Genomic DNA, 25,634 nt, shown 5'->3' on the forward strand with positions numbered 1-25,634 from the left:
TCACACAATATCGCACACACGAAGGGGGCGGGTGCTATCGTGCGCAACATCGCTAGCAATTGCTAGTGATGTCGCAGCATGTAAAGCCCCCTTTACCACTTTGGGCACGGTTTGCTATGTAAATAAAGAGCAAGCCAAGAGTGTGATTTGCAATTTATTAAAAAAGCTGCAAAAAAAGTTCACAATTCTACTTCAGGTATGCAATGGAGTAAAAAAAAAAGTTTTGGACAAATGTTTTATTGTAAAGAATGCGTCACACTTATGAAACTTCATATGACATTTTGATAAATTTTGGAAAAATATATCAGCAACTCAAAGGTCTTTAGAAAGTTCTCTCATAATGATTTTCACATGGTGCCGCTGTGCTGGGGATTTTTTGTGTCAATTTTCATCAGATTTTGGAAAATGGCAATAAAAAATATACTCTTACCACAAAGCCACCCTAACCTTGCTGTGTCCTCGCCCTTTACTCTTACCACAAAGCCACCCTGCCCTTGCTGTGCCCTTGCCCTATACTCTTACCACAAAGCCACCCTACCCTTGCTGTGCTCTCGCCCTATACTCTTACCACAAAGCCACCCTACCCTTGCTGTGCCCTCGCCCTTTACTCTTACCACAAAGCCACCCTGCCCTTGCTGTGCCCTTGCCCTATACTCTTACCACAAAGCCACCGTACCCTTGCTGTGCCCTCGCCCTTTACTCTTACCACAAAGCCACCCTGCCCTTGCTGTGCCCTTGCCCTATACTCTTACCACAAAGCCACCCTACCCTTGCTGTGCTCTCGCCCTATACTCTTACCACAAAGCCATCCTACCTTTGCTGTGTCCTCACCCTATACTCTTACCAAAAAGCCACCCTGCCCTTGCTGTGCCCTCGCCCTATATTCTTACCACAAAGCCACCCTACCCTTGCTGTGCCCTCGCCCTATACTCTTACCACAAAGCCACCCTGCCCTTGCTGTGCCCTCGCCCTATACTCTTGTCACAAAAGCCACCCTACCCTTGCTGTGCCCTCGCCCTATACTCTTACCACAAAGCCATCCTACCCTTGCTGTGCTCTCGCCCTATACTCTTACCACAAAGCCACCCTACCCTTGCTGTGCCCTCGCCCTATACTCTTACCACAAAGCCACCCTACCCTTGATGTGCCCTCGCCCTATACTCTTACCACAAAGTGACCCTAACCTTGCTGTGCTCTCGCCCTATACTCTTAACACAAAGCCACCCTACCCTTGCTGTGCCCTCGCCCTATACTCTTACCACAAAGCCACTCTACCCTTGCTGTGCCCTCGCCCTATACTCTTACCACAAAGCCACCCTACCCTTGATGTTCCCTCGCCCTATACTCTTACCACAAAGCCACCCTAACTTTGATGTGCCCTCGCCCTATACTCTCACCACAAAGCCACCCTATCCTTGCTGTGCCCTCGCCCTATACTCTTGTCACAAAGCCACCCTGCCCTTGCTGTGCCCTCGTCCTATACTCTTACCACAAAGCGACCCTAACCTTGATGTGTCCTCGCCCTATACTCTCACCACAAAGCCACCCTACCCTTGCTGTGCCCTCGCCCTATATTCTTGTCACAAAGCCACCCTGCCCTTGCTGTGCCCTCGCCCTATACTCTTACCACAAAGCCACCCTACCCTTGATGTGCCCTCGCCCTATACTCTTACCACAAAGCGACCCTAATCTTGATGTGCCCTCGCCCTATACTTTCACCATAAAACCACCCTACCCTTGCTGTGCCCTCGCCCTATACTCTTGTCACAAAGCCACCCTGCCCTTGCTGTGCCTTTGCCCTATACCCTTACCACAAAGCGACCCTAACCTTGATGTGTCCTCGCCCTATACTCTCATCACAAAGCCACCCTACCCTTGCTGTGCCCTCGCCCTATACTCTTACCACAAAGCCACCCTACCCTTGCTGTGCCCTCGCCCTATACTCTTACCACAAAGCCACCCTACCCTTGCTGTGCCCTCGCCCTATACTCTTGTCACAAAGCCACCCTGCCCTTGTTCTGCCCTCGCCCTATACTCTTACCACAAAGCGACCCTAACCTTGATGTGCCCTCGCCCTATACTCTCACCAAAAAGCCACCCTACCCTTGCTGTGCCGTCGCCCTATACTATTGTCACAAAGCCACCCTGCCCTTGCTGTGCCCTCGCCCTATACTCTTGTCACAAAGCCACCCTACCCTTGCTGTGCTCTCGCCCTATACTCTTGTTACAAAGCCACCCTACCCTTGCTGTGCCCTCGCCCTATACTCTTATCACAAAGTCACCCTACCCTTCCTGTGCCCTCGTCCTATACTCTTGTCACAAAAGCCACCCTTCCCTTGCTGTACTCTCACCCTATACTCTTACCACAAAGCCACCCTACCCTTGCTGTGCCCTCACCCTATACTCTTACCACAAAGCCACCCTGCCCTTGCTGTGCCCTCGCCCTATACTCTTACCACAAAGCCACCCTGCCCTTGCTGTGCCCTTGCCCTATACTCTTACCACAAAGCGACCCTAACCTTGATGTGCCCTCGCCCTATACTCTTACCCAAAGCGACCCTAAACTTGATGTGCCCTCGCCCTATACTCTTACCACAAAGCCATCCTACCCTTGCTGTGCCCTCGCCCTATACTCTTACCACAAAGTCACCCTACCCTTGCTGTGCCCTCGCCCTATACTCTTACCACAAAGCCATCCTACCCTTGCTGTGCCCTCGTCCTTTACTCTTACCACAAAGCCACCCTGCTCTTGCTGTGCCCTTGCCCTATACTCTTACCACAAAGCCACCCTACCCTTGCTGTGCCCTCGCCCTATACTCTTACCACAAAGGGACCCTACCCTTGATGTGCCCTCGCCCTATACTCTCACCACAAAGCCACCCTACCCTTGCTGTGCCGTCGCCCTATACTCTTGTCACAAAGCCACCCTAACCTTGCTGTGCCCTCGCCCTATACTCTTGTCATAAAGCCACCCTACCCTTGCTGTGCCCTCGCCCTATACTCTTGTCACAAAGCCACCCTGCCCTTGCTGTGCCCTCGCCCTATACTCTTGTCAAAAAGCCACCCTACCCTTACTGTGCCATCGCCCTATACTCTTGTTACAAAGCCACCCTACCCTTGCTGTGCTCTCGCCCTATACTTTTGCCACAAAAGCCACCCTGCCCTTGCTGTGCCCTCACCCTATACCTTTGCCTGTCATACAGAGACCTTCTTTTGCGAGCTTTGATCCGGCACTTTTCACATGCTCCATGCACCACAGCCTACCATCACCCGAGTCCTCCACCCCACAGGGACCTCACATCTTGGTTTCTGGGATGAGTTCCTATTTGCCCCCTGCAGTCTCTTTTCCTGCTTCTTCTTTCCAGCCGGGAAGGCATGTAGCATATCACAGCTGCCTCCCCAGCTGATCCTAGGCAGCAGTTTGGGCATCCTGCCGGCCAGCGGAGAAGACCGAGGACTGTTTTCGGAGGTGACATGGAGTCTTCTTGGTTGCATTCCCGATGGGAACTTTATGTGCAGCCTGGGGAGAGCGGCCAGATGGGACTCTGGTGCCGGCCTGGATGCTCCTGTTTACCAACTCACTTTGGAAGCATATTTCATGATAGAAACTTCCAATTTGTTCATTTAGACCGTCTATCACCATCTGTTTTCCACTGTTCCTCATGATTAACTCTTTTTTTCGACTGCCAGGGAACTTTCCCCTCACAATAATGCAGAGGCGTAACTTAAAACTAAATGTGTGGCAAGACCCCATCTAAAATCATTGGGTCCCCTCACCAAGGATTCTCCCTCTGCCATGACCGACCTCTGGCTATTTGCCATTGAAGCCAACTAAGGATTCCAAAACATGGCTATTTTCTTTCTAAAACACCCATATATTGGTGGCAAATTTTATGGGGGTGCAAAAAACTCCGATTTAACACGATATCAAATAAAGCAGTGGCAAGTCTGCCCTGGCAGACAGTGAGCTAAATACAGCTTTCTCTTTCTCCGGTTGCCATGCAGAGTGCAGATATCAAGTTTAAGTTTGTCAGCTGCTGCACTCTGCGTTGTCAAATAAATGGCTGCTGCACTGCATTGTCGTTTCAGTTACTGCTGCCAGTTTCTCGCAGTCAAGATTAATTTGTCATTAGTTGCTGTACTCTGTAGAGTGAAATAAATGGCTGCTGAACTCTGCATAGTCACACAAACCAGAGGCAAACCTGACCTAGCGGTCAGAAAGCCAAATATAACCCAATCAAGAGGCTGCTTTGTGATTTCAATCACTACTGCCAGTTTATATATAGAGAGCAGAAAGTCATCATCTGCTGCACTCTGCATAGTCAAATAAACTAGAGGTATGTATGCCGCAGAGGTCGGTGACCTAATTGCAGCCCAGCGAATGCATAAGCCTGCTTTACACGTTGCAATTTCGCAAACGATATCGTATACGATTTGCAACGCCCCCATCGTATATGTGGCAAGTTCAATTTGTTGAACGTGTCGCACAAACAATTATTTCCCATCACACGTACTTACCTTCCATATGACCTCGATGTGGGCGTTGAACGTCCACTTCCTGGAGTGGGAGTGACGTTTGGCATCACATCGACGTCACGCGGCAACCGGCCAATAGAAGCGGAGGGGCGGAGCTGAGCGGGACGTAAACATCCCGCCTACCTCCTTCCTTCTGCATTGTGGGCCGGGAGCCGCAGGATGCAGGTGAGATCTGTTCATCGTTCCTGGGGTGTCACACACTGTGATGTGCGCTACCCCGGGTACGATGAACAATCTGACGTTCAATTCGTCAGGAATGAACGACGTGCATGCGATGAACGGTTTTTCGTTCAATCGTAATTGCACGTCGCTGTCACACGCTACAACATACTTTACAATGCCGGATGTGCATCACTTACGACGTGACCCCGCCGACACATCGTAAGATATCTTGTAGCGTGTAAAGCGGGCTTTAGCCGTTTCAGCTGCTGCTGCCAGTTTTATGCAGAGTGCAGCAGTCGAGATTAGTTTGTCATTAGCTGCTACACTCTGCATAGTCAAATAAATGACTGTTGAACTCTGCATAGCCAAATAAACTAGCAGTAAGCCTGCCCCAGAGGTCGGTGACCTAATTGCAGCCCAGTAGCTGCTTTGTCGTTTCAGTTTTTCAGTTGCTGCTGCCAGTTTTATGCAGAGCGCAGCAGTCGGGATTAGTTTGTCATTGGCTGCGGCACTCGGAGGCTGAACAAGGCAGCATTTGCTGCACTTTGCTCTCTCCCAGCTCCCGGCCACACCTGTATCTTATAATTTTGTAAGAGGAGAGATGAAGGCGTGCAGAGAAAACTGTCCCAAACTTAAAAAAAAAACGTGACCCCTGTAAAAAATGACTAACATAAATATATTTTATGTTTTACACACTTTCTCCAACTCAAACTAAAGTTAAGGAAATGGTCGGTTAGGGTTACGATTAGATATAAGGTTACGTATAGGGCAAGGGTTAAGGCTAGGGTTAGGTTTAAGTTTATGGATAGGGTTAAGGTTAGGGATAGAGTTAAGTTTAAGAATAATGTTAACTTTAGGGTTAACCTTAGGGATAGGGTGAAGGTTAGAGATCGGGTTAAGTTTTGAGTTAGGGCCCCGTCACACTCAGCGATATCGATAGAGAGCGCCCCCGCCCCCGTCGTTTGTGCGTCACGGGCAAATCGCTGCCCGTGGCGCACAATATCATTAGGAGCCATCACACTACTAGCCTAGCGACGTTGCTGTGGCCGGCCAACCACCTCCTTTCTAAGGGGGCGGTTCGTGTGGCGTCACTGTGGTGTCACTAAGCGGCCGCCCAATAGAATCGGAGGGGCGGAGATGAGCGGCCGTAACATCCTGCCCACCTCCTTCCTTCCTCATTGCCGGCGGCCGCAGGTAAGCTGCAGTACGTCGTTCCAAAGGTGTCACACGTAGCGATGTGTGCTGCCTCGGGAACGAGGAACGACCTGCGTGCTCAACAATCAACGATTTTTTGAAAATGAACGAGGAACGACCTGCGTCCTCAACAATCAACGATTTTTTGAAAATGAACGACGTGTCAACGATGGACGATTTGGTATTTTCCATCTTTAACGGTCGCTCGTTGGTGTCACACGCAACGACGTCGCTAAGTATGCCAGATGTGTGTCACGGAATCCGTGACCCTAGCGATATATCGTTAGATACGTCGTTGCATGTGACGGGGCCTTTAGTGTTAGAGTTACGGTTAAGGATAGTGCTAAATTTAGGGTTAAGCTTAGGGATAGGGTTATGTTTAAGGGTAATGTTAGGTTTAGGCTTGAAGTTAGGGATAGGGTTAAGGATAAAGTTAAGGATAATGTTAAGTTTAGGGTTAAGCTTAGTGATTGGGTTACAGTTAAGGATAAAGTTAAGTTTAGGCTTGAGGATAGGGATTGGATTAAGTTTATTGTTAAGGATAGGGTTAAGAATAATGTTACGTTTAAGGTTACGGATAAGGTTAAGTTTAGAGTTAGTGATAGGATTACAATTAAGGATAGTGTTAAGTTTAGGGTTGAGGTTAGGCATAGGGTTAAGGATAAAATTAGGGTCAAAGATAGGGATGGGTTTAAGTTTAGGATTCAGGTTAGGAATAGAGTTAAGGAAAGGGATGGCGTTGGGGCTAGAGTAATAAAATAGTTGTATAAAATATACAAAAATGGAATAAAAATTGATTTTTAGAAAATACAATAATGTAACAGCAAAAAGAAGAATCAAATAGAGGGTCAAAGAGCAAATGTTTATGTGTTTTAGGGATAGCAGGCTCCATTCTGGATTGTCCGTAGGTTAGGGGGTACAGACACTTGCCTATCCCGGAGCTCTTGTAACTTACGCTACATAACTGGCTGTGGGTAACTATGATTGGGACACCCTACAATCACCAGCAGAATGGGTCACCGTCCTCATCTGGTCAATTAGTGTGCATGTGAGGTGACATCCCTGGTCCATCTGTGATGTCCTAGGTTCCTCTCAGTCCTGCCCATCATCATATTAGGCAGAAGAAAGGCTTCTTCTAGATACATGGAAACACCTTGTCCTTCAGCTCCGTGACTGTTCCGACAATACAACCCGATCGATACTGCCTCCTACCTGCCTCTGACTAATCAGGTAGAGCTGACAGATGGAGGAACTCCCTGAAGACCCATTTACCCACTGGGACGCCAAATGCTAAAAACAGGACGATTGTCATGTAACCCTATACGGGCCAGAGCCTCGACATCCTAAATTGTAACAACACCTAGTAAAATACATGACAACAACCCCATTAAGCATTCCAGCTTCAGAAATGGTTCATTTCTTAAAAATTAAAGGGAAAGTCTATTTTTTTATATTTAATCATGATAAATTGCAAGTGAATGAGTTTAGACAGTGTAAAAATTTAGCTTTCAAAAACACCCCTGTCCTTAGGTTATGTGTGGTATTACAGCTGAGCTCCATTCACTTCTATCTGGATGAGCTGCAATACCAGTCCCCACCACGAGACAAGTGTGGTGCTGTTCCTTGAAAAAAGAAAAAAAGCAGCCATATTTTTGAAATTTTGGATTGGGACTATGATCATCCCTTCAAACTTAAAAAAACAGGAAAGTAGTATGCCATTTCTACAGTTCTCCACCTACAGTAAGATGCCCCCTACAGTATATCACCCCCACACACAGTATGATGCCCCCAACAGTATATCACCCCCACACACAGTATGATGCCCCCTACAGTATATCACCCCCACACACAGTATGATGCCCCCTACAGTATATCACCCCCACACACAGTATGATGCCCCCTACAGTATATCACCCCCACAGATAGTATGATGCCCCTACAGTATATCACCCCCACACACAGTATGATGCCCCTACAGTATATCACCCCCACACACAGTATGATGCCCCCAACAGTATATCACCCCCACACACAGTATGATGCCCCCTACAGTATATCACCCCCACACACAGTATGATGCCCCCTACAGTATATCACCCCCACACACAGTAGGATGCCCCTACAGTATATCACCCCCACACACAGTATGATGCCCCTACAGTATATCACCCCCACAGACAGTATGATGCCCCTACAGTATATCACCCCCACACACAGTATGATGGCCCCTACAGTATATCACCCCCACACACAGTACGATGCCCCTACAGTATATCACCCCCACACACAGTATGATGCTCCCTACAGTATATCACCCCCACACACAGTATGATGCCCCCTACAGTATATCACCCCCACACACAGTATAATGCCCCCTACAGTATATCACCCCCACAGACAGTATGATGCCCCTACAGTATATCACCCCCACACACAGTATGATGCTCCCTACAGTATATCACCCCCACACACAGTATGATGCCCCTTACAGTATATCACCCCCACACACAGTATGATGCTCCCTACAGTATATCACCCCCACATACAGTATGATGGCCCCTACAGTATATCACCCCCACACACAGTACGATGCCCCTACAGTATATCACCCACACACACAGTATGATGCTCCCTACAGTATATCACCCCCACACACAGTATGATGCCCCCTACAGTATATCACCCCCACACACAGTATGATGCCCCTACAGTATATCACCCCCACACACAGTATGATGCTCCCTACAGTATATCACCCCCACACACAGTATGATGCCCCCTACAGTATATCACCCCCACACACAGTACGATGCCCCTACAGTATATCACCCCCACACACAGTATGATGCCCCCTACAGTATATCACCCCCACACACAGTATGATGCCCCCTACAGTATATCACCCCCACAGACAGTATGATGCCCCTACAGTATATCACCCCCACAGACAGTATGATGCCCCTACAGTATATCACCCCCACACACAGTATAATGCCCCCTACAATATATCACCCCCACACACACAGTACGATGCCCCCTACAATATATCACCCCCACACACAGTACGATGCCCTCTACAGTATATCACCCCCACACACGGTATGATGCCCCTACAGTATATCACCCCCACACACAGTACAATGCCCCCTACAATATATAACCCCCACACACAGTATGATGCCGCCTACAGTATATCAATCCCACACACAGTATGATGCCCCCTACAGTATATCACCCCAACACACAGTACGATGCCCCCTACAGTATTTCACCCCCACACACAGTATGATGCCCCCTACAGTATATCACCCCCACACACAGTAAAATGGCTCCTACAGTATTATCACTCTCACACACAGTACAATGATCCCACAACTCCCCACACACAGTAGTATAACTCCATAGCTCCATACACACTTTTATTCTGACACAGTTCCCCACACACAGTATGATGCTCCCATAGCCCACAAGACGCTTTCATGTCCCGCAGTTCCCCACACACTATTATGTCCCCAAGGCATATCCTACTTACACACATTAAGATGCCCTCACAGTTCCTTCCCACACAAAGTATGATGCCCCCAGTTTCCCACAAACAGTATAATACTATCATAGCCCCAATAAAATATTTTGAGCCCATAGTATGATGCCCCACAGTAAATTATAATGCTCTTACTGTACCTTCCGCCACTGTCAGCCCCACACACAGTATGTTGTCCAAACAGTACATTCCCTACACACAGTATGATGTCCCCACTGTATATCCCCCATACACACATTATGATGTTTCCCACAAACAGTATAATGCCCACAGAGTACATTTCCTACATATTGTATGATGCCTCCACACTACATTACTCCCCATAGTGTGATATCTCCATAGTACATTCCCTCCACATAGTATGATGTCCTCACTGTATATTCCCCATATACACAGTATGATGTTCCCACAGTTTCACACACAGTATGATGTACTCACAGTACATTCCCCACACAAAGTTTAATGTCCCCACAATTTCCTACACATAGTATGAGGCCCCCACAGTTTCCCACACACGATATGATGCTCCCACAATTCCTCACACATAGTATGATGTCACCATGGTCTCCTCACATGCACAGTATGATGCCACCACAGTCTCCTCACACACAGTTTAATGCCACCATAGTCTTCTCACACACATTATGATGCCACCATAGTCTCCTCACATAGTATGATGCCACCAGTTTTCTCATACACAGTATAATGCCACCATAGTCTCTTCACAACCAGTATAATGCTACCATAGTCTCCTTACAGTATAATGCCACCACAGTCTCCTCACACACGGTATAAAACCACCATAGTCTCCATACAGTATGATGTATCCACAGTCTCCTTACAAGTCTCCTTACACACAGCATGATGCCACCATAGTCTCCTCACACACACAGTATAATGCCACCATAGTCTCCTTAAGGGTATTTTACACGCTGCGAAAGCGATACCGATGTCGCTAGAGAGCGTACCCGGCCCCGTCGGTTGTGCGTCACGGGTAAATCGCTGCCCGTGGCGCACAACATCGCTAACACTCGTCACACGGAATTACCTTCCCTGCGACGTCGCTCTGGCCGGCGATCCGCCTCCTTTCTAAGGGGGCGGTTCGTGCAGTGTCACAGCGACGTCACATGGCAGCCGCCCAATAGAAGAGGAGGGGCAGAGATGAGCGGCCGGTATATGCCGCCCACCTCCTTCCTTCCTCATTGCCGGTGGATGCTGGTAAGGAGATGTTCGTCGTTCCTGCGGTGTCACACATAGCAATGTGTGCTGCCGCAGGAACGATAAACAACATTGTACCTGCAGCAGCAATGATATTTGGGAAAGGAGTGACGTGCCAACGAGCAACGATTTTTCACGTTTTTGCGCTTGTTGATCGTCACTCCTTTGTGTCACACGCTGCGATGACGCTAACGGCGTCACTAACGACGTGACCCCGATGATATATCGTTAGCGATGTCACAGCGTGTAAAGCACCCTGTACAGTATAATACCACCATTGTCTCCTTACAGTATGATGTATCCACAGTCTCCTTACAAATCTCCTTACACACAGCATGATGCCACCATAGTCTCTTCACACACAGTATAATGCCACCATAGTCTCCTTACAGTATAATGCCACCACAGTCTCCTCACACACAGTAGAATACCACCATAGTCTCCTTACAGTATGATGTATCCACAGTCTCCTTACAAGTCTCCTTACACATAGCATGATGCCACCATAGTCTCCTCCCACACAGTATAATGCCACCATAGTCTCCTTACAGTATAATGCCACCACAGTCTCCTCACACACAGTATAATACCACCATAGTCTCCTTACAGTATGATGTATTCACAGTCTCCTTACAAGTCTCCTTACACACAGCATGATGCCACCATAGTCTCCTCCCACACAGTATAATGCCACCATAGTCTCCTTACAGTATAATGCCACCACAGTCTCCTCACACACAGTAGAATACCACCATAGTCTCCTTACAGTATGATGTATCCACAGTCTCCTTACAAGTCTCCTTACACACAGCATGATGCCACCATAGTCTCCTCCCACACAGTATAATGCCACCATAGTCTCCTTACAGTATAATGCCACCACAGTCTCCTCACACACAGTATAATACCACCATAGTCTCCTTACAGTATGATGTATTCACAGTCTCCTTACAAGTCTCCTTACACACAGCATGATGCCACCATAGTCTCCTCCCACACAGTATAATGCCACCATAGTCTCCTTACAGTATAATGCCACCACAGTCTCCTCACACACAGTATAATACTACCATAGTCTCCTTACAGTATGATGTATCCAGTCTCCTTACAAGTCTCCTTACACACAGCATGATGCCACCATAGTCTCCTCACACACAATATGATGCTACCATAGTCTTCTCACACACACAGTATGAGGCTACCACAGCCTCCTTACACACAGTATGATGCCACCATAGTGTCTTTACACACAGTAGGATGCCCCCATAGTTACCTCACACACAGTATGATGCTACCATAGTCTTCTCACACATACACAGTGTGATGCCACCATAGTTTTCTTACAGTATGATGTCTCCACAGTCTCCTTACAAGTCTCCTCACCCACAGCATGATGCCACCATAGTCTCCTCACACACAATATGATGCTACCATAGTCTTCTCACACACACAGTATGATGCCACCATAGTCACCTTACACACAGTATGATGCCACCATAGTCTCCTCACACGCAGTATGATGCCACCATAGTATCCTTACACACAGTAGGATGCCAACATAGTTTCCACACACAAAGTGTGATACTACCATAGTCTTCTCACACACACACACACACACACACACACACACACACACACACACACACACATACACACACACAGTATGATGCCATCAAAGTCTCCTCCCACACAGTATGATGCTACCATAGTCTTCTCACACACAGTATGATGTCATCATAGTCTCCTTCCACACAGTATATTGCCACCATAGTCTCCTTACAGTATGATGTCTCCACAGTCTCCTTACAAGTCTCCTCCCTCACAGCATGATGCCGCCATAGTCTTCTCACACACAATATGATGCTACCATAGTATTCTCACACACAGTATGATGCCACCACAGGCTCCTTACACACAGTATGATGCCACCATAGTCTCCTCACACACAGTATGATGCCACCATAGTCTCCTTACACACAGTATGATGCCACCATAGTCTCCTCACACACAGTATGATGCCACCACAGTCTCCTTACACACAGTAGGATGCCACCATAGTTTACACACACAGTATGATACTACCATAGTCTCCTCACACACAGTATGATGCCATTATAGTCTGCTCCCACACAGTATGATGCTACCATAGTCTTCTCACATATACACACAGTATGATGCCACCACAGTCTCCTCACACACAGTATGATGCCACCATAGTGTCCTCACACACAGCATGATGCCACCATAGTCTCCTCACACACAGTATGATTATTATTATTATTATTTATTATTATAGCGCCATTTATTCCATGGCGCTTTACAAGTGAAAGAGGGTATACGTACAACAATCATTAACTGTACAAGACAGACTGGTATAGGAGGAGAGAGGACCCTGCCCGCGAGGGCTCACAGTCTACAGGGAATGGGTGATGGTACAATAGGTGAGGACAGAGCTGGTTGCGCAGTGGTCTACTGGGCTGAGGGCTATTGTAGGTTGTAGGCTTGTTGGAAGAGGTGGGTCTTGAGGTTCCTCTTGAAGCTTTCCACGGTAGGGGAGAGTCTGATGTGCTGAGGTAGAGCGTTCCAGAGTATGGGGGATGCACGGGAGAAATCTTGTACACGATTGTGGGAAGAGGAGATAAGAGAGGAGCAGAGAAAAAGATCTTGTGAGGATCTAAGGTTGCGTGCAGGTAGGTACTGGGAGACTAGGTCACAGATGTAGGGAGGAGACAGGTTGTGCATGGCTTTGTATGTCATGGTTAATGTTTTGAACTGGAGTCGTTGGGCGATGGGAAGCCAGTGAAGGGATTGGCAGAGTGGCGAGGCTGGGGAGTAGCGAGGGGAGAGGTGGATTAAGCGGGCTGCAGAGTTTAGGATAGATTGGAGGGGTGCAAGAGTGTTGGAAGGGAGGCCAGAGAGCAGGAGGTTGCAGTAGTCGAGGCGGGAGATGATGAGGGCATGCACTAATGTTTTTGCAGATTCTTGGTTAAGAAAAGCACGGATCCGGGAGATATTTTTGAGTTGTAATCGGCATGAGGTGAAGAGGGCTTGGATGTGTGGCTTGAAGGATAGAGCAGAGTCGAGGGTCACTCCAAGGCAACGAGCTTGTGAGACTGGGGTGAGTGAGCAACCATCAAGTTTGATGGAAAGGCTTGTTGGAGGAGATGAGTGAGGAGGAGGAAAGACAATGAACTCTGTTTTGTCCATGTTAAGTTTTAGGAATCGTGCAGAGAAGAAGGATGAAATAGCAGACAAACATTGTGGTATTTTGGTTAGTAGAGAGGTAATGTCAGGTCCAGAGAGGTAGATCTGTGTGTCATCGGCATAGAGATGATACTGGAAGCCGTGGGACTCTATGAGCTGTCCCAAGCCGAAGGTGTAGATGGAGAACAGCAGGGGTCCAAGAACTGAGCCTTGAGGGACACCGACAGATAGGGGGCGAGATGAGGAAGTGGTGTGAGAATGGGAGACGCTGAAAGTTCGGTCGGTTAAGTATGAGGAGATGCCACCATAGTCTCCTTACAATATGATGCCACCACAGTCTCCTTACACACTGTATGATGCCACCATAGTCTCCTCACACACAGCATGATGCCACCATAGTCTCCTCACACACAGTATGATGCCACCATAGTCTCCTTACGCACAGTATAATGCCACCATAGTCTCCTTACAATATAATGCCACCGAAGTCTCCTCACACACAGTATGATACCACCATAGTCTCCTCACTTACAGTATGATGCCACCATAGTCTCCTTACACACAATATGTACCTGTACACACAATATTAATTCCCATACTGACTTATGCCTCTAGCGTGACCCCCTACACAATATGATGTGCCAAATGCCCCCAAGCATTATCAGTTGACCACAATATGATATGACCCACAGTGCCTTTCAGACAATATGATGCCCTGACAGTACATCCCCCAATACAGTATGATGACTCCCCCATAGTGCCATTAACCATAGTGATGACCCCCCACCCTACCTGAATAATGCCTCTGAATAATTGCCTCCATTATATATTATGATGCCCCACAGTGCCCCATACACAGTACGGTGAACCTCTACAAAGTATGATGCCCTTACAGTTTGTCTGCTGGTACAACTAAACCTACAGTACTGACGGAACCTCCGTGTGAACAGGGCCAGTACGGCGTCCACCATAGCTGTCACCCAGCCATTCCGGTCTCCTTAAGCGGCAACCTTGGCTAGTCATGCTGCAGTACGGACGGAGATTTATCGCTTTCTAATTATATGAAGCGATATGGGGTGCAGAGGTCGCTATCGCCTCCAGAACCGTGGGCCTAAGAGGGAAATGCAATTTTAGCTTTATGATCAGTATTAATATTTATCGCATGGCGCAGCAGTGTGAGGGTTAAGCAGAACATGGACTCTTGCCATCCCGGCACGCAAGTAACTCATGGCAAGTTGTCACATTAAATGCACAGTAGTGACAGCTTAACCTGACCATAACATTGTACTATGGGGGAGGAAGAGGCACAAGGCCAGAGCCGCCAGCCATCTCCAGAGCGGAGGGGGGGTATGCGACAGTCAGTACACCGCTGAACCTGGACGCCTTCCCCGCTCGCCATAAAACCCTGCTGCCTTGACAATCCCCTCCAAGCAGAGGTCTTCAGCATTAAACAGGGGTGGGCAGCCTAAGTGGGCCACAGGTGCAGCTTTAAAAGATGCCCATAGGGTCCTCTAACTCTTTTATAGGAGCAACGAGCCAAACTGAAGCCGAAGCTTTTGTCGCATTAAGCTCATATTAGTGCACACGTCTCAATAAGTAGCGAGCGCCGGAGCGAGCGGTAATGGAGGCGGGCAATTATTACTATTTATATGGCGACCCCCCTTTTTTGGCTTGCAGCTAACGACACGACAAGTTCCCATAATTGCCGTTTAGCGTGGAAAAAAAATGACAAAAATATTAAACTTTCGCTGCTTCGTTTAGAAAGTTTTCCCGACTCAACGGTCGAGGGTGTAAGATGAGTAATACCGCCATATAGTGCCCACATTATACTACCGTAATTCAAAATTAGAACAATCTGTGCTCATCCTGATTACATAACTTCTATATATAATACCGTCATGCATTAATGCTGCCATAGGGTGCTACGTGATCAATAGTGAGCGTAATGTTACTATAGACGGATTATATATTTTGTAGTATTCACACGGCAGATCTAGAAAGAACAATAGTGCCCACATAATGTATCCATACCTTACACATATATCACTGCCATATATTCTTCATATAAAAGTACTACACAGTGCTTAAATAATACAGCACCTAAAGAATACTACCAATTAACATACAATTGCTATAGTGGCTAAATAATATTTCCATACAGGGTTTATTGATTTATTTTCTTCACTTATATAGCGCCATCACACATGTGATCATATAACAGTATTATATGGTGCTTGTTAAATACCGCCATGTAGTGCTTTCTGATCAAAGAGCTCTGATGTAATACTGTCCCACAGTGACGACTTAATGCTGCCGTATGGCGCTTACATGAGAGATACCGTACACTGCTTGACCAATAGTGCTACATAAGATCACAAAGGGCCTATATATACTCACTGCTATACAGCGCCTATGTAGTACTTCCCTACAGTGCAAACATAATAGTGACATATATGGTGCATACATATGGTGCCTACAATAAACAGCCATTTAGTTCTATGTAAAATGGTGTACATATATAATAATATATCCGTATTGTACCTATATAATACTGATATACAGTTTCTACACAATACTGCCATATAGTGACACATAATACTACAATACAGGGCTTAGAAACAATATTACTACTTTACAATGCCGATATAGCACTACCTTATGTTGCCTATGTAAGTGTCTTACAGTGCCTACATAATACTGCCATATAGAGGAACCTCAAGAGCCATCTCTTCCAATAAGCCTACAACCTACAATAACCCGCAGTCCAGTAGACCACTGCGCAACCAGCTCTGTCCTCACCTATTGTACCATCACCCATTCCCTGTAGACTGTGAGCCCTCGCGGGCAGGGTCCTCTCTCCTCCTGTAGACTGTGAGCCCTCGCGGGCAGGGTCCTCTCTCCTCCTGTAGACTGTGAGCCCTCGCGGGCAGGGTCCTCTCTCCTCCTGTAGACTGTGAGCCCTCGCGGGCAGGGTCCTCTCTCCTCCTGTAGACTGTGAGCCCTCGCGGGCGGGGTCCTATTTCCTCCTGTAGACTGTGAGCCCTCGCGGGCAGGGTCCTCTCTCCTCCTGTAGGCTGTGAGCCCTCGCGGGCAGGGTCCTCTCTCCTCCTGTAGACTGTGAGCCCTCGCGGGCAGGGTCCTCTCTCCTCCTGTAGACTGTGAGCCCTCGCGGGCAGGGTCCTCTCTCCTCCTGTAGACTGTGAGCCATCGTGGGCAGGGTCCTCTCTCCTCCTGTAGACTGTGAGCCCTCGCGGGCAGGGTTCTCTCTCCTCCTGTAGACTGTGAGCCCTCACGGGCAGGGTCCTCTCTCCTCCTGTAGACTGAGAGCCCTCGCGGGCAGGGTCCTCTCTCCTCCTGTAGACTGTGAGCCCTCGCGGGCAGGGTCCTCTCTCCTCCTATAGACTGTGAGCCCTCGCGGGCAGGGTCCTCTCTCCTCCTGTAGACTGTGAGCCCTCGCGGGCAGGGTCCTCTCTCCTCCTGTAGACTGTGAGCCCTCGCGGGCAGGGTCATCTCTCCTCCTGTAGACTGTGAGCCCTCGCGGGCAGGGTCATCTCTCCTCCTGTAGGCTGTTAGCCTTCGCGGGCAGGGTCCTCGCTCCTCCTGTAGACTGTGAGCCCTCGTGGGCAGGGTCCTCTCTCCTCCTGTAGATTGTGAGCCCTCGCGGGCAGGGTCCTCTCTCCTCCTGTAGACTGTGAGCCCTCGCGGACAGGGTCCTCTCTCCTCCTATAGACTGTGAGCCCTCGCGGGCAGGGTCCTCTCTCCTCCTATACCAGTCTGTTTTGTACTGTTAATGATTGTTGTACGTATACCCTCTTTCACTTGTAAAGCAACATGGAATAAATGGCGCAATAATAATAAATAATAATAATAATATAGTTACACATAGTAGTACCATATAGGGCTTATAAATACTATTTACATAGTATAGTATACATAGCACTACTTTACAATGTTGAGATAGCACTACTCTATGGTGCCTAAATAAGTGTCGTTCAGTGCTTACATAATACTGCCATATAGTGACACATAATAGTATCATACAGGGTTTATAAATACTATTTACATAGTATAGTATACATAGCACTACTTTACAATGCTGATATAGCACTACCCTATGGTGCCTATATAAGTGTCGCTCAGTGCTTACATAATACTGCCATATAGTGACACATAGTAGTACCATATAGGGCTTATAAATACTATTTTCATAGTATAATATACATAGCACTACTTTACAATGTTAAGATAGCACTACCCTATGGTGTCTATATAAGTGTCGTTCGGTGCCTACATAATACTGCCATATAGTGACACATAATACTATCATACAGGGGTTATAAATACTATTTACATGCTATAATATACATAGCACTACTTTACAATGTTGAGATAGCACTAACCTATGGTGCCTATATAAGTATCGCTCAGTGCTTACATAATACTGCCATATAGTGACACATAATACTACCGTACAGGGGTTATAAATCCTATTTACATGCTATAATATACATAGCACTACTTTACAATGTTGAGATAGCACTACCCTATGGTGCCTATATGTGTCGCTCAGTGCTTACATAATACTGCCATATAGTGACACATAATACTACCGTACAGGGATTATAAATACTATTTACATGCTACATTTACATATTACTACTTTATAACGTTGAGCTAGCACTACCCTATGGTGCCTATAGTATCATACAATGCCTACATAATACTGCCATATAGTGCTACAGAATGCTTATATATATTACCTACATCTCATATCTACACAGAACTATGCCTATATAATGCAACCATGCAGTGCATATAGTACATCGTACTACTACACAGTTTCTATATGATACCGCCATATAGTGTCACTTTAAACTTTGAGGGGCGAGAGAAGACGTTGCAGGGCTTTGGTTAAGAGGGGGTTAAGCTCCTGTTTACTACACCTCATTGGCTGCAGCGAGCAGAGGTAAAATGTGCCTCCCGCTGCTCCAGCATAATAAAGGTTAAAGCCGTCTGTTCCTCCTAACAGAACAGACCAAAGGATTTCCCCTGAGTGTGGCTGTGCAATATGTCACCTCGTCTGCTGCCAAGACTTGTCCCCTTGCCTTCAGCGGGCGCTGCGTTTCGGCGCCTTGTCCATGCTGGTACGCGATGCGCCTCCTTTGTACCTCGGTGTTGGTCTGGGTACCGGAGCCAGGTGAAGAGATTGTGTCTTTATTAGCACCGGATTATATCTGTGATCACTCACTGACAGCGCCGAGGGGTCCGGAACACTGCAAAATATCATTTCCAAAATGTTACTCCCGTCATGGATGACAACCCCCCTCCATCTCATGAGAATAGCTCATAACCAGCCCAAAATACACATCCCAAGGTAGAGTGGCTTGTTGGTGCACAGATAAGTCTCACGAGCCTCTGCTAACTCCGCCTCTTGCCTGTCTCAGCCCCACCCCTGCTTAAAAAAATAATTGGACAGGGGTATAATTTATATTTTAGGTTCTTTTCTATGTCCTATAATATGGCAGCATAGTTTGTCGACACCTGACATTGTACTCAAGGCAAAGACATGTCCCACTATTCTCCGCTAACTCCGCCTCTTAGAGTTTTAGCCCCACCCCTGCTTAGCAAAACTATTGGAGAGGGGTGTAATTTTTAATTCAGGTTCTTTTCTATAGCCTATAAGATGGCAGCATAGCTTATCGACACCTGCCCTTGCACTTAGGGCAAAGACATGTCCCACTAGCCTCTGCTAACTCCGTCTCTTAGAGTCTCAGCCCCACCCCTGCTTAAAAAAATAATTGGACAGGGGTGTAATTTTTTATTTTAAGTTCTTTTCTATGTCCTATTATATGGCAGTATGGCTTGTTGGCACCTGACATTGCACTCAGGGTACAGATATGTACCACTAGCCTCTGCTAACTCTGCCTCTTACAGTCTCAGCCCCACCCCTGCTTAGTAAAATTATTGGAGAGGGGTGTAAATTTTAATTTAGGTTCTTTTCTATAGCCTATAATATGGCAGCATAGCTTGTCGACACCTGAAATTGCACTCAGGGCAAAGACATGTCCCACTAGCCTCTGCTAACTCCGCCTCTTAGTTGTCTTAGCCCCACCCCTGCTTACTAAAATAATTGGACAGGGGCATAACCTTTATTTTAGGGTCTTTATTACTTCCTATATTATGGCACTTACTATTATTATACATATGTTACTAGCCCCTCTTTTTTCTGCCTCTTGGTTATCTCAACCCCACCCCTGCTTACTAATATCATTGACCAGGGGTGTAATTCTTATTCTAGTGTCTATCCTGTAGCCTCTTCTATAGCAGAATGGCTTGTGGGTGCCTTACTGTTCACTCAGGACACAGACATTTTTCACTAGCCCCTCTTAGCTCCCCCTCTTGGCTGTCTAAGCCCCACCCCCACTTACTAATATAATTGAATAGGGGTGTCACTTTTATTTTAGGATTTGGCCCATACCCAATAATGTGAAAGTGGCTTGTTGGTGCCCTTAATTGCACTCAGGGCACAAACATATCTCACTAGCCCCTGATAACTCCGCCTCTTGGTTGGTTGTCTCAGCCCCACCCCTGCTTAGTACTATCATTGAACACCGGTGAATGTTTACTTTAGGTTCTATCCAGTAGCCTATTCTGTGGCTTGCTGATACATTACTGTATGCTCAGTGCACAGTCCCAGACATTTCTTATTAATGCCCCTTAGTGCTACATCTTGGCTGTCTAAGCCCCACCCCCGCTTATAATTATAATTGAACAGAGGTGTAATTTTTCTTTTAGGTTCTGTCCTTTAGTGTATAATATGGCAGAGTGGCTTGTTGGTTGGTACCCTCCTTGGAGCCCATCCTGGCCTCTCGGCTACCTAAGCAACCCACCTCGGCTTCCTAGCTCTCCTTTCTGTCTGTGTCAGCCCCACCCCCGCTTAGTTGTATTATTCAAAAATGGTGAGATTTTCTTTTCAGATTCTATATTATACCTTATAATACTGTAGAATGAAAGGACCTAAAAGAATAAAACCTGTAAAGTTACCTCCAGCCATAAAATGTTTCCCTAATTGCTAGTGACAACCACTCTAAAATATAAAAAAGGTTGTTAGAGCCCACCCTTGTTATTTTATTGTCACGGCTGTTATGGAGAAAGCTGAGAACAGGGGCTCCTAGACTGGCCATCATAATAGGGGGACCCTAGCTATCCTTGTGCTCAGAGTTACCTCTGAAGGTGAGGATGTCTGGGCCGCCTTCCTGGCCCTGCTCCTGACCAACCATGGGTAACATTCATGGCCGATGTAGAGGCAGTGATCGGAAGTAGTGGACGCATTGGACCACAGGGGGACCCGGGCTTACCGTTTAGTGGGAGGGGCTGAATTAAGCGCCTACCACAAGACGGACAGAGACTAGGACTGTGGCAGCTGGCCCCCAGGACAGGAGATGTACTCAAGTATGAACTCAGGGGCAGGCAAGTGGAGTCAGGATGACTGAAGCAGACAGGCGGGTACAGGCAGGTATGGTGGGCACGGCAGGGATAGGTGACGGACACAGGGATAACGGGACAGGAGCATGGGAACCTGAAAACTAGCTAGCAAACTAAAGACTAACTAAAGTCGTAGTGCAGGCACCATCCCTAATGAGAGGGTGCCTTAAATACATACTGCGTCTCAGCCATAGTCTGAGAGGCATTACCTGGATATAGCGCCGGTCCTTTAAGAGGAGGGCCGGTATGTGCATGCATGCCCTAAATACACTCCCAGGAGACCTAAGCTGTGTGCACAGGCCCCGGCAGGAGGAGGAAGCAGGAGCACATTTGGGCAGCTGCAGATCAGCAGTTAAGGAAGCAACCCGGCCGGTTCCTGATCTTATACCCCAGGGGAGGGGCAGGACAAGAGTGTGATAAAACCAACAGAAATAGACAAACAGGGGAAACAAAAACTATCTCACAGCACAGCTCACACAGAGATACAAGACAATGAGAGATAAGGAGGAAAATAAGAGCAGGGAGGAAACATTGAGACACCGGGAGAACTCCACAACAACTCCAAGCACCACACAATATAATCACCAGCAGGAATGGGACACAACACCACACAGACCAACACAGCAATAAACTATAGTCAGCATGGGAAGACAGATTCCACTATCTTAAAAAGACAGAGAGCAAACGTGATAGGTTTCCAACAACATATGATCCCAGAGGTAAACAACAGGCTAGCAGAGGTTAACTCTTGCTATCCTGACCATGAATGAGTCCACAGCTGGTCGACACCTGAGCCTGCCTGTGTAACTCAGAAACACCAGAGAAACCATAGTGTGGAATGCAGAATCTGTCGTGTGAACAGCGTCTGATGCCGCTATGACACTCGGCGAGTTTTGAACAAAACTCCATGTAACATTTATGTGTGCTTAAAGAGGAACTCCTCAGTTCTCTGAATTATAACTTTTTAATAATGATGACATTGCTTTATCTATACATGGTGACAACCACTTTTCTGTTCTTAAAGGTGTTGTCTAATTTATGTCCGTTTAAAGGGTTAGTCCACTTTTTTTTGGTAATGATCCACCAGAAAACTACTAATTTATCATTTCCCCAAACAGATTTAATTGCAGGAATGGTGACTACTGAACCTGATTTCTCACGTTTAGTGTTTACAGCCACCAGTGCCTGTCCATAGGCTCGTAGCCAAAATTTTGGGGATTTAATTTGCAACTAAAAAGTGTCCAGGTGTCTCCAGGTTGCATTTTGGAAAGCCGCAGCGGCTGTGTGAAGTGGAGCGACAGTAATGAATTCCACGCTCTAGGAATACTTCTAGCACACGGACAAATATTGGGCAACTAACAAGATAGGTAGTGCTATCTGTTATCAGCTTTCCCAGGCTCCTGAATGGCAAAAGTCCTTGCTCCTATGAAGGTGATGAGTAGATCTTATCCCAAAAACCATGGAAAAAAAACATTGAGCCGGATTCTATCAATATTTCTATTCTTCTGGCTCTGGAAAAGCTGGAGGACAACTGATATGGATGAAATTTGGGGTGGTCTCTTCACTATCTAGGGGTTTGGATCTCAAATCTTTCAATCTACGATTTTTTAGTTGTGGGGAGGGGTTGTTAATGGTTTTGGGGTAGAATGACCCCCAATAAAAAGTTCTACATAATTCGGACAGGTGCAGCCACCACGATGGACCTGGATCATGGGCAGACACCAAGGATGACGGGGAGCCACCAGGTCCCATCAATCTCCATGTGTCCATCTATCTAATATGTATTTGCTCCTTTAATGCACTGGAATGACTACAAGTCTATAAATCTCCGTCCCTTTGGTGAGCTCCTTGTCCCCTGATCCGTCTGTGGTGGTGACTTTTCCATCGGATCTTCCCTTGTCCTCGCTTGGTTCTGTGGTGGATGTTCTGTGACGACAGAAGGTGCCGGCTCTGGTCTCCTTCTTACTCCCCCCTCTCCTTTCTGTTTTGCAGATTCCAGGTTTTGTGTGCATTAGGTGACAGAAGGTCCCCATGCTTGATAACCAGACAATCTGTCACTGCCTCCGATGACAGATTTTAAGAGGTCTCCCTCCTTGCCGTTCCTTTGTTTTCCTCCAGCTCCTCTTGTATGAGATTGCTCTCTGGCCCCCTGACTACTTTTGTCTGCGGCCTGCTAGCCAAATAGTGACAGCAGCCTCCTATCATAATATAGGACTAATCGAGTCTGCCATAATCCCATCCAATCTAATTACATGTAGACCTCTTCCCGTGGCCTCCTTCTTTCTCCAAACCGGGCAGCTCCCACCTCCATCTGTTAAGCTGCCCTCACATTGTCCACCCATCTGTGGCCGGCTCTGCCTCCCTCTCGCGGTACCTTTCTAACCTCATTACTACCTATTGATTTCATCCAGCGTGCTCTGTTTCTCACACGTCCTTAAAGGGCCTCCCCATCTAAAATGCCCGAATCCCCAGTAAGTGTCCCAGCCCTCGAGTCGTCCACTACTGTTAGGTCTCCAAAAATTCTCTTCAGCTTATTCTTAGATTGCTGCCATTACACCTCATCCAGATGTTGTCATCCAGCTTTCCCAGACTCCTGAATGACAAATGACTATCTTATATATATTTATTAACACTAGAACTACTGAGGTAGTCATTTTGACTACTTCGCACTATGTAGTTCTAGCAGGTGTCACAAGTCCAGTAGTTCTAGTGTTAATCTATTCACTCTATAGCTGTATCTATGCATGACTCTATCTAATTTCTAATATCGATGTCATATCTAATATCTGTTACTCACCTGTCCTGGCTCTAGAGCCAGGTTTTGCTTCCGTCGCCTATGACTGACTGGACCAATGTACTGTTGACGTCAACCACTGATGTCTCAAAATCCTAGGACTTTTAAGGCTGACTTTGGTGTCCACTCACTGCCTGAGTTTTCAGGACGTAAAGCATCTCACTACAATATGCTCAGCTACCTATTGACTCTGATTCAGCCAGGTATCTCCCCAGCTGCTACTGTCTGCAATCCAGCCACCAGCTACGACTTCTATAAGCTCAAGTAAAGTTAGCTCTGCTGTGTGAGAAACCGCACCTCTTCAACCAAGTTACCAGTTAGCCATTATCACCACTATTTGTATGTGTAAACACTTCTCTGCAAGCAAGTTATCAAGTTGCCTATATGTATCTGCTATTGATTTGTGTAACTGCACCTCTGCAAGCAAGGTATCAGTTTGCTTATACATCTTTATTATTCTTGTATATACTTGCACCTCGACTATCGAATTACTAGTTTGCTTAGATATCTATGCCATTCCTGTATGTAACTGCATCTCTGCAAATTAGTTACCAGCTTGCTTATACATCTTTCTTTTTCTTATAACAACATCTCTACAAGCAAGTTACCAATTTGCTCATAAATCTCTGCTATTCGTGTTTGTAACCCATCTCTGCAACCAAATTACCAGTTTCCCTATATTGCCTGTACATCTATATTATTTTTGTAAGCACACCAATGCAAGAAAGATACCAGTTTTCAATGCAAGCAAGATACCAGTTTGCCAATACATCTTTCCTATTAATGCAACCACAACTCTGCAAGAAAGTTAACAGTTTGCTCATAAATTTCTGTTATTACTGGAACTGCGACTCTGCAAGCAAGTTTCCAGTTTTAACACCTCCGCTGTTTCTGTGTGCAACCTCAACTCAGGAAGCAAGTTACCAATTTACTTATACATGTCTGCAATTCCTAGAGTGTAATCACACCTCTGCAAGCCAGTTACCAGTTTGCCCACACATCTCTGATAATCCTGCATGTAATTACATCTCTGAAAGCAAGTTATCAGCTTGTCTATAAATCTCTGCTTATCCTGTTTGTAACTACACCTCTGTAAGCAAGTTATGAGTTTATGTGCAAGTTTCCATTATTCTTGTGCATAACTGCATTGCTGCTAATCATGTGTGTAAACTTATCTCTTTAAGCAACTTGTCTGTTTGTCTATACATCTCTGCTATTCCTCTGTATAACTGCATCTCTGCAAGTAAGTTACCATATTGCCTATGTATCTTTGCTAATCCTGTTTGTAACCACATCTCTGCAATCAAGTTAATAGCTTGTCTATACATCTTTGCTATTCCTGATGTGTAACCGCATCTATGCAAGCGAATTACCAGTTTCACTGTACATCTTTGATATTTCTGTGTATCCACATGTCTGCAATCAAGATAACAATTTGATTATACATGTCTGCTATTCTTTTTGTCTAACTGCAACTCTGCAAGCAAGTTACTAGTTTGC

At 46.6% G+C, this 25,634-nt stretch overlaps 1 protein-coding gene across 1 annotated transcript in view; it reads right to left on the minus strand.

Annotated features, from left to right (window-relative positions):
* Positions 1–19,094, minus strand: part of NHLH1 (nescient helix-loop-helix 1) — a 70,860-nt gene extending 51,766 nt beyond the window's left edge. The window contains exon 1 of the mRNA XM_075330057.1: positions 18,931–19,094. The gene's annotated coding sequence lies outside the window, so the exon portion shown is untranslated. The remainder of the gene's footprint in view (positions 1–18,930) is intronic.
* Between the last annotated feature and the right edge of the window lie 6,540 nt (positions 19,095–25,634).

Source organism: Anomaloglossus baeobatrachus, chromosome 12 (assembly GCF_048569485.1).
Source record: "Anomaloglossus baeobatrachus isolate aAnoBae1 chromosome 12, aAnoBae1.hap1, whole genome shotgun sequence".
In the NCBI taxonomy this organism is placed as follows: domain Eukaryota; kingdom Metazoa; phylum Chordata; class Amphibia; order Anura; family Aromobatidae; genus Anomaloglossus; species Anomaloglossus baeobatrachus.